Genomic DNA, 10,512 nt, shown 5'->3' with positions numbered 1-10,512 from the left:
CATCCTCCTCTCTCCATAACCATCACATCCTCCTCTCTCTCCACAACTATCCCATCCTCTTCTCTCCACAACAATCCCATCCTCCTCTCTCCATAACCATCCCATCCTTCTCTCTCCATAATCATCCCATCCTCCTCTCTCCCCCCCTCAGTGATCCAACCCATCCCCAGGTTTGCCAGCCAAGGGATGGACATTCAGACCTTTGGGACAGCTTGAAGTGCAGAGGTCTGGGATCCCCAGGAGGGTCTTGCTGGGGACACAGAAATCCCCTAATTCTCAGGTTTTCCTCACCTACACGAGGTGCTCCCTGCCAAACCCCCCTAATTCAGCCCTTCATCCCATGCCCATGAAGCAGAGACCAGCATTCCCAGCTGTTTTGGGAATGACTGCTCTAAAAAACCACCTGGCATGGACCAGTGGGAATATCCCTGCTCATGCTGGTCCACTTCCCCTTCCAGCATCCCGGGGTGTTCTGATCCGCTCCAAAACATCCTGAAACTCGTGCTGCTCCAGCTGAAAATTTTCCATGCCCGCCCGACAATGATTCCTCTTTTTTTGCCATTGTTTTTGTTTTCTAGAGCTGGGTAAAAAAATATTCCAGCTGTTTTGGTGTATGGGAAGAGTGGAAAAGAGCCGTGCTCCAAAAACGCCGACGGCATCCCCGGGACTGGGTGTTGGAGGCTGGAAAGCTGGAAGGCAGCATTCCCAGTTTGGAAAGCAGAATCCCACCTGGACCTGGAGGGAATTAAGGTCGTTTTGACCTCATTGTGAGCCTCCCAAAATCTCCTTTCCAGCTCTGCACGGGGCTGAGTGCTCCTGGGAGCTGGATGATCCAAACTGAAGGCAGGAGTCACAGGGAGTTGCTTTGGCTTGGCTTTTATCTCTGGGAAGCAGCAGGGATGTGTTAGGATGGAGGAGAGGTGGTGGCTGACAGGAGCTGGAATCACAGGATCATGGAATCATGGAGTGGTTAGGGTTGGAAGGGACTTTAGGGATCATCTAATTCCAACCCACTCCTGCCAAAAAGGGCTCCAACCCGACCTAAACCACATGGAGAACTTCAGCTGAATCCCTCATGGATTCCATAGGGATGGAAACACGGGACCCTGTTGTGTTCAAGGCTGGGAAAACCCCATCTGCAGGTGTTGTATTCCTGCTCAATGCTTTGATGTATTCCCAGAGGTTTTTATAGCAAAGTTGGAGGAAGAAGGGATGTGCTGGTCTATGGATTGCTGCAGGGTCACCAAAGGGATATTCCCAATCTTATGGAGCTGTCAAATGGAGCCAAAAAGGATGGTAGCACATATTTCATAGAATCCCAGAATTCCAGACTGTTTTGGGTTGGAAAGGATCTTAAAGCCCATCTCATTCCATGGGCAGAGACACCTTCCACTAGACCAGGTCCTGGTCTAGGACCGAGCCCTGTCCAGCCTGGCCTTGTTTAAATTTAAATTGATCAAATTTGTTCAAATTGGAGCTTGTTTAATTGAAATATATATTTATTTAAATTTAAGACTGGCCTTTTTTTAAATTTAAAATATTTCTGTGAGTTGGATGGTGCAAAAAATGCAACTTTTTAGGAAAAATACCACCTTGCTCAGCAGCAGGACCTTGATTTTTGGGGTGTTTCCCCCACAAAAGGCTATAGCCAGCAGAAATCCCTGAATTTTTTGGGGTGTTTCCCCTCAGAAAACACTAAACTCACCAGAAATCCCCGGATTTTTGGGGTGTTTCCCCTCCCAAAAGGCTAAACCCAGCAGAAACTCTTTCATTTTTTGGGGTGTTTCCTCCACAAAAGGCTAAACCAAGCAGAAATCCCTGGATTTCTGGGGGATTTCCCCTCCCAAAAGGCTAAACCCAGCAGAAACGCTTTCATTTTTTGGGGTGTTTCCTCCACAAAAGGCTAAACCAAACAGAAATCCCTGGATTTTTGGGGTCTTTCCCCTTATAAAACACTAAACTCACCAGAAATTCCTGGATTTTGGGGGGGTTTCCCCTCATGAAAGGTTAAACCCAACAGAAATCTCCGGATTTTTGGGATGTTTCCCCTCCCAAAAGGCTAAACCCAGCAGAAATCCCTGGATTTTTGGGGGGTTTCCCCCACAAAACTGTAAAATCAGCAGAAATCTCTGGATTTTTGGGGTCTTCCCCCTTATAAAACATTAAACTCAGTAGAAATCCCTGGATTTTTGGGGTGTTTCCCTTCATGAAAGGCTAAACCCAGCAGAAATCCTTGGATTTTTGGGGTGTTTCCCCCCACACTGGATTTTTGGGGTGTTTCCCACCATGAACGTCTAAAACCAGACAAAATCTCTGGATTTTTGGGGTGTTTCTCACCTAAATCCTAAATAACACCCAGAGCAGGGAGAAGTGGAGTGATTGTGGGTTGGACTGTGTCTCAGAGGTCTTTTCCAACCTAATTGATCCTGTGATTCCTTGTTTTTTTTTTTCCCAAATAAGTCCAATATCGGGAAGCAACCAATGTTGACTGAAATGACTCGATAATATTGCTTTAAATCTTTTTTTTTTCTTTCCTTCTACAGCTGCAGAAAGAGTTAATGGTGCCCACGGCCAGCCAGAGAATTCCAGGATGGTTTGGGTTGGGAGAGACCTTACAGCTCATCTCATTCCATCCCCTGCCATGGGCAGGGACACCTTCCACTAGCCCAGGTTGCTCTAACCTGGCCTGGAATGAATGAATGGATGGATGGATGGATGGATGGAATGAACCCTGTAGAAGAAGACATCAAGAGGAGAAAGCCAAAGTGGCCTCCATCATGCCCAGGGACCTGCCAAACACTTCCCGCAGAAAAACTTACATTTTGGGACCCAAAACACCTAGAAAAGGCCAGTTCTTCACCATTCCAGCTCAAATCAGTCCCCCAGAGCTGGAGAGGAGAAGGGAATGCTGAGCAAGGAAGCATTTTGCTGCTGGGATGCTCCGAGTTCCCGTGTTGTGTCCTTCCTCCCTGCACAACCTCTGGACAGTCAGGAATGTTTGCTCCAAGGTGTCCCTCCCTCGCCAGAAAATTCAAACAAAAATAAAATCAGCTCTAAACTGGGGGTGGGAAAAGCTTTAGACAGGAAGGACCCTCCTCCAAAGGCACATTTCCCTCATCCCAACACTCCTCCACAGCCTGAGGGGGGCTGGGGGCAGCTGTGGTGGGGAGGAGGCAGGTTGGTGGGAGCCCCTTTTTAAAACCTTGGCAGCACATGACTGGAAAAGCAAGGAATTGCCAAGAGGAGGAAGCTGCTAATGAGCAGTTGGAAAAAGGCAGGAAAAAAGCAGTTTGGAAGGATCATGGAAGCTCACAGGAGCAACCACCAGCATCTCCTGAGCCATGGGAGGGTGAGGGGACAGGGAGAGCCACCAACAGCCCTCCCGGCTAAAAGAGCTCATAACGTGTCCCCTTGGCTCATCTCCACCCCCTGAGCCAAACACACAGCAGGCACAGAAGAAAGGTGTGGAATAAGCAGCAGGGAGTGGGAAAAAAGGCAGGGAACAGGTTGTTCTTCTCGGGAAGTACACGGGGTTGAGATGGAGAACCTGCACTGACACAGAGGTGGCCCTAAAGAGGGGCTCTGAGGCTGAGGAGGCTCAGGCCAAGGGTGAGGGCACAAGGTTCTGGGTGGGCCTGACACTTCCTAGGAAAAACCTCCTTCAGATCTCATCCTGCACAAACACAGCTTGAAAGCTGAGGGGGGTTAGTTTAGGATGTGAAATGTGCCCAAGGTCCCAGTCTGTCCTTTCGGGGATAAACACAACCGGGATAAGAAGTGGACTCTAAAAACACCCCTTTGGGAAGAGCAGGGAGTTTTCTCCTCCCCCTCTGCCTTCCTGCCAAAATAACACAAATTCGGGGACAAACACCTTCCCTAAAAATAAATCTATCCATCTGGGGCTTTATTCTTTTTCCAAGAGAACTCTTTGTCTCTGGCCTGCTCAGCCAGAAGTTTCCCTGCTCTCCCAGTTTTCCTGGGTGCAGCAAACCTCAGGAGCAGCAGAATCCCCGGGGGATGCTCCAGGACTGGACCTGCACCAGCAGGTCTTTCCCCATGGATGAGACCCATTTTACCAATCTCTGGACAGATTAAATTCTTTAGGAGCAAGTCTTGCTCTGTCCAGACATAGGAGGAGCACAAGGAGGATCAATTTTCATCTCCAGCTAATTTTCAATTATCCAAAATTCCAAATCTGCCTAATTTTCATGTGGGCAGCACAAAGATTCTGTAGTAACATCTACTCCTGGGAGTAAATCAGGGAGAGGATGATACCAATGACTCAGTGGATTAACGCCAGGTGAATTAATAGCAAGGAAAAATCCTGGTTTTAACAGAATTTATGGTTCAAACTCCTCAATTTAAATAAAATAATGATTTAAAAAAAACCGACCAAAAAACCTTGGGGCCACCCACTAACAAGCAGAGCCATAAAATCCATGGAATGTTGAGGGCTTCTGGGAACAATCCCTGGGACAGGTAGGATTGCCTCCCGAACTCGGGGGGCTTTTTCATGTTCCACACAGTCCCTGACAAAGAGCAGCTGGAACACCTGGAGGCCAGATGTGCACAGCTGGACGTGGGCTGCTGCTGCCCATCAAGCCTCAGATTACATCACATTCCAGATGCTGGACTTCAGGAACGCTTGGAAGGCCGGGCTGGAGCCAGGGAAGTGCAAGCCCAGGGGTTTCTTCCCCATGGAAATGTCGTGTCCCCTCTGCTTGCAACACCAGCCCTCACAGGTCCCTTGACCTGTTTGATGCTGAATTTTGGGAGAGACACCCCCAGAGCAAATCTGGGGAGAGACACTGGCATCCTGGAGCCAGGGAAGTGCAAATTCAGGGATTTCTTCCCTGTGTCTCCTCTGCATGCAACACCCAGCCCTCATAGTCCCCTTGACCTATGTGGTCCCAAATTTGGGGAGAGAGACCCCATCCTGAGCATATTTGGAGAGAGAGGCTCCCAGAGCAAATCTAGGGAGAGAGAATCCCAGAATAAATCTGGGGAGCGAGACCCCCAGAGCAAATTTGGGAAGAGAGACCCCCAGAGCAAATCTGGGGAGAGACATTGGCATCCCATAGCCAGGAATAATTCCTCTGCATGATTGACGTGATGGGAAGATGAGGCAGGTCACCTCCACTCTGTGTTTGTACCACCTGAGACCCCAAAAACCCACCAGCACCCGCCTTGGAATTGGTTTATTTTGGGATTTGCCCTCATGGTGCAGCTTCACTGTCTCTCTCCATGTAAAGGAACTCAAGGGGTTTTAGTTTTCAGTGGATTCATTCCCTGCAAAACGTGTGGTCCTTGAGGATAGGACTCTGGGAAGCAAAATGCTGAGTGAGCCTTGGAGATGACTGCTGAAAAAAAAAGACCCTTTTTGTGGGCATTTGGAGTAGGAAGGAAAGTTTTCCCTTTGTTGCTGTGGCAAAGAGCCTCCGGGGCAGCTTCCCTGAGGCACGGATGGATTTAATCCTGCTTTTACACCTATGGAGCTTCACAGAGCATCACAAAAAGCCCTCAGTGGGAAGAATTCCCTGGATTCCCTATCTCCTTGCCCAGTGTCACCATGCCCAGGTTTTAGACTCCCACCCCAGGTGACATTCCCAGGTGTTTGCAGAGGAATGATGTTACTTCAGCATCATCCCTGCAGTCTTTGAAAAACATGTCCCTGAAGCTCCTTGAAGTCCTTGATCCCAATCCATCCTCCTTTCCTATGACAGCAGGTGCTGGTTTTTTAGGATACCCTCCAGGCTCTGAGTAAGGGTGGTGTTTAATCTCCCAGGACTTTGGGAAGGGATTGGACCAGGCCATGTCTCCATCTGGGATTAATCACCACAGCGTCATTAAAGTCAGGGGGCCAAATTCCCACTTGGAATAACCCACCTTCACTCTGCTACTGTCAATAAAGCTGCTCTGATCCTGTTCTATGGCAAGAGGAGCCCAACTCTTTAAAATATGTGGGATTGCCCTCGTGCACAGGGATTTATATTTTTATAAGACAAACAATCCTGCTGGGATAAGGAGCACTTGGCATGGAGTGAGGTTCTCCGGGGTGTGTGGGGCTGGGGAGAGCATCCCAGGTCATCTCCACTGGCACTTTGGGCACCCTGGATGGGACTGATGCCAGACCTTGTCTCTGGGAATGCTGCTGGTGACTTGGAATTTGAATAGGTTTGCACTGGTTGTCTGTTAGTGCCCTGGGGCTCTTTCCCTCTGTTTTCCATGCTCTGGCAGCCACAAGCCTGGCAAAAGCCATCCTGGGTCCTGCATCTCTCCTGGGCCATTTCTTCCAGCCTTTACTCCTTCTCAGGAAACTTAGAGAACTCCCCATCCATGCAGATGGAATGGCCACGCTATCAGGCTATCCTGAGCTGGAAGGGACTCCCAAGGATCATCCAGTCCAGCTCCTGGCCCTGCCCAGGACACCCCAACAATCCCACCCTGTCCATCAGAGCATTGTCCAAACACTCCTTGAGCTCTGGACACTGTCCTGGGGAGCCTGGTCAGTGCCTGACCACCCTCTGGGGGAAGAACCTTTCCCTGAGATCCAGCCTGAGCCTTAAACCAGGTTTCAAAACCTTAAACCAAGCTCCTTAAAGCCAGGCCTTTAGATTTCAGCCTCAACCCTTTCAGTTGCTGTTCAGGGTAACGAGCCCCTTCCTGCCCCACCCTGGTGTTTGTAAGCAGCTCTGCCTCCTCTTTCCTCCCTCTCCTCCTTTCCTCACCAGCCTTTTCCCAAGACTGCCTCTGCTTCCTGAGGGTGCCCAACACCTCGGGGTGTCCTGTGCCAGGCCAGGGGTTGGACTTGTTGAGCCTTCCAGCTCTGGGTGTTCTGAGGCAAGGCTGGCAGAGGTTTTGGAGTGTGCAGAGCACTGGTTTTGTTGTTGTTTTGTTTGATTATGCTGTTCTTCAGAGTGGTTTTGTTCGTTACGCTTCAAATCCATCAGGATTCTGGGCTCAGTCAAGGATCTGCACGTATTTGATATCAGAATTATTTAATGCTTTCCCACAGAAGAGAACTTAGGCTTGACCTTCCAGAAGGGTCACCCCGCTGGCTCTGGGTTTGACATTTCCATGTGCAGGTGGAGGAGTTCATTCCCTGCTCCAATCTTTTGAGAGTTGGCTTTTTCTTGAGCAAAACTGATGGAGAGGAGCCAACGTTGGGGAAAAATGTGCTTCTGGCCAAGCTCTGGTGCGTGTTATGACATTCAGGACAAGAGGACGTGGCCTCAAGCTGCACCAGGGGAGGTTTAGTCTGGACATCAGGAGGAATTTCATCGTGGGAAGGGTTGTCAGGCTTTGGAATGGGCTGCCAAGGGGCCGTGGGGGTGGAGTCCCCATCCCTGGAGGTGTTCAGGAAACGACTGGAAGTGCCCTCAGTGCTCTGATCTAGTGACTAGCCAAAGGCTGGACTCGGTGACCTCAGAGGTCTTTTCCAGCCTAAAGGATCCTGTGATTGTGTGCAATTCCTGGGCAGGCTCTGACTGAACAAGTGCTTGGATGTTTGTGTTGCTTTGCAGCTCTGCTCGGACACCTTGGGCTGTGGTGGCTCCTGGGGGCAGGGGGAGAGGAAGGCGACAGCAGAGGGAGAGGAAGGCGACAGCAGAGGGGCTGAGCTGGCCATGGCTGAGACATTTGGTCTGGATTTTTGTGGGTTTGGATGTTGCCATCCAGGATCCCGGTCTCCTGAGGAGATGGGAATGTCCCACAGGTCCCTGTGCAGGCTCTGAGCAACCCTGAATCACTCCTTTTTCCAAGACTCATCAGCCCATCAGCGTGAGCTTGGCCAGCTGCTTTATGGGCTTTCCTGAAAGTGTTCTGGGGCTGATGCTGGGCAGGGGAGTTGGAGAGGGATCCAGCCCTTACTCACAACCTCTTCAGCAACACATTTCCAACCAGGATGGTGCTCTGAGCTCCCCAGGATGAGTTTCCCAACCCACTGCTCTGCTCCAAGAGCCTCCACTTCCATAAACCACCCCCCTGCAGCTTTTAATCCCCAATGCAATGACTACCTAATCAGTTTGAAAAATCTTATTTTATTCTGCTTTTATTCTCCCCCAGCTTTCTGTGTTGCTTTCCCGTAAATAAATGACCCCCTTTCACACTTTCCCATCCCACTGCTGGATTTTATGGCTTCACGAGGGGTAAAATGAAGCTGACCACACCCTCGCTGCTGCTTTTCAAAGGGGACAAACAGTCTCACTCCAAGTTCAAACTCTCGGAGGAAGAAACAGGCAGAGATGGAATCCCTCTGCTCAAGGAGCAGATAAGTCATTGTGTCCTTTGCTCCTCTGTGTTTAGTGGGGTATTTAATCACATGCCTCATGTCCAAACGTGGCTTTGGTGGGATTTAGCACACGCTCTGCTGAATCCCCAGAGCCCAGCAAGTGGCTCCCAGGAAGGTGATTTGTGTGCAGCACTCACACAGCAGCCCAGGAAAAAAGCTCTGGAAAATCGCTGCGCGCGGGCCTTGGGAGCCTTGCCATCCTGCCGAAGGCAGACGTGTGTCTCCAGGTTTTTGGGGCTTCAGGGATGAAAGGAGCGGGTTAAGTGGAGATTTTCAAGCCAGTGACTCAGCTCAGCACCAGCTGGCTGGTCTTGTTTAGGTTTGCCAGCTGCAGGCTGGACTCGTTTGAACCTCTGAGCCTGAACTCCGGGAGGTTCCCACTGAGATAATAACCTGAGTTACTGCGGGACTGATGCAATCCCTGCTCTGGGGGGAGGAAGAGGAGCTCTGTCTCTGCAGCATCTGCTCCAAACAAAGGCTTTGTGCTTTGCCTTTGGCAGTGCTGCTCCTCCGGGAATGTCACGAGCTGTCTGGGATGGGCAGATCTGAGCTGAGCTGGTGCTCCTGGGAATCAGGGGCTTGCTCGGAAGTTGTCGCTGGATTTCTCTGCTTGGGTTTGCAATTAATCCCACAACGGTTTGGGTTGGAAGGGACCTTTAAACAGCATCTAATCGACGCCCCCCTGCCATGGGCAGGGACACATCCCACTAAACCAGCTCCAAACCCGGTCCAACCTGGCCTGGAATGTTTCCAGGGGTGATGGAAACATCTGATTGATGCTGACCTGCTCCTCTGCTCTGTCCAACTGAGTGTGACACGTGGGCTTGTGTTTGCAGCACAGCAAAAGGTTTTGTTATGTGTTAGGGAAGGCAATGCCTGTGGTCTAGTCCAAGGATCAGACAAGCCTCTGGAGATGGCCCAGGCCATGCAGGGACAGCTCTGCCCCAGCTCATGTCCTCACTTGGACTCCCAGCTATGCATTTCAAACCTGGAAATGTTGCTTTATCCCTACTTATGTTGGTCTTGTATGTTATGGATTTAAGTGTTTCCAAGAGATTCAAAGAGGAGCTAAATGCTGAAGGCTCTTGGAGATGAGCGTGGGCTGGAATTCTCAAAAGGATCAAGAAAACTTGGTGCCTTTCAGAAAAATCTCAGCTCTGGAGGGGCCCTAAATGAGGGGCTTCACCCCTCAGCTCCAGTCTGTCCCTTCCCTAACATAGCAAACGTGTTATGTTCTCCAGGTTAAATCTGTGTGTGATGTTTGGGGGCTGGGTGGTACATTGTTGATTGAAAAGGAAGGTTTAAGGGCTAATTAGGGAATCAGACGGAATGCAGGGAAGGAAAAGGGGAGTTTTGGTCTGTCCTGTCTAGAGAAGTGTGTGGATTAAAATCCCAGAATGGTTTGGGCTGGAAGAGACTTTTAAAGGGCATCTAATCCATGCCCCTGCCACGGGCAGAGACACCTCCCACTAACCCAGGTTGCTCCCTGTCCAACCTGGCCTTGGACACTTCCAGGGGTGGGGAAGTTCTCTATCCATGCACATCTGTCACGCAGCACTAAATCACTAAATATGGGTGTGCATGTATAGACATACATGGAATATTGTAAAGCTGGTGCTCATCCATTAGGGATGATCCAGAGAGACTTGGAGAGAGGCTCCTCTTCCCCCTGACCCTCAGTTCTTAGGAAATGCTCCAGTAGATGTGTTTTTACCACATCCTCACCTGAAAGGTAAATGGGTTCCTCAAATTAAAGGCTCCCTAAAACCAGCAGTTACTTAAATCAACATCAGTAAATGAGGGAACAAAATGCAGCTTTAGCAGAAGGACTCCAGGAGAGGGGCTGGTTCTCATGGCTCAATTTTCAATCTTGTGGGACAATTTCCCTTAAGTTGGAAGGTGAAATGGGAATGCTGAGCCACCCTCCTCTCCTGGAAGTGCAGGGATGCACCCAACAGGAAGCTTAACCTGACATCCCACACGCTTTGGCTGAACAAAGTGATCTCTGCCCTTTCTGTACTTATTTATATTTTCAGTTGCCTGCATAATCTGGCCCTCTAGAAAGTCCCTTCAGGAGGTCACACAGCTGAAATAATAGCTAATGGATTTTTCAAAAATGGTTTGGGACTCATTAAAGACTTTCTGCCTTCCCTTCCAAGTGTTTGCAAGCTGCTCCCCAGCTGGGTAGGGCTGGAATAAGGAAGCTGGCACAAGTGTGCCAC

The 10,512-nt window shown here is 49.9% G+C and overlaps 1 protein-coding gene across 3 annotated transcripts in view; it reads right to left on the bottom strand.

The window, feature by feature from the left end:
* The window catches only part of TWIST2 (twist family bHLH transcription factor 2), a 30,197-nt gene that overhangs the window by 4,671 nt on the left and 15,014 nt on the right, over window positions 1-10,512 (bottom strand). Inside the window, exon 3 of one of the 3 annotated variants that reach the window (XM_027698603.1) lies at window positions 4,623-4,633. The exons of 1 other annotated variant lie outside the window; for it this stretch is intronic. The gene's annotated coding sequence lies outside the window, so the exon portion shown is untranslated. Of the gene's footprint in view, window positions 1-4,622; window positions 4,634-9,929; window positions 10,016-10,512 lie in introns of those variants that run through there. One more of the 3 variants, XM_027698602.1, reaches the window with a different exon arrangement.

Source organism: Neopelma chrysocephalum, unplaced genomic scaffold (genome assembly GCF_003984885.1).
Source record: "Neopelma chrysocephalum unplaced genomic scaffold, ASM398488v2 Primary Assembly neopelma1_130, whole genome shotgun sequence".
Classification (NCBI taxonomy): domain Eukaryota; kingdom Metazoa; phylum Chordata; class Aves; order Passeriformes; family Pipridae; genus Neopelma; species Neopelma chrysocephalum.
This window is presented reverse-complemented; position numbering and strand designations above follow the sequence as displayed.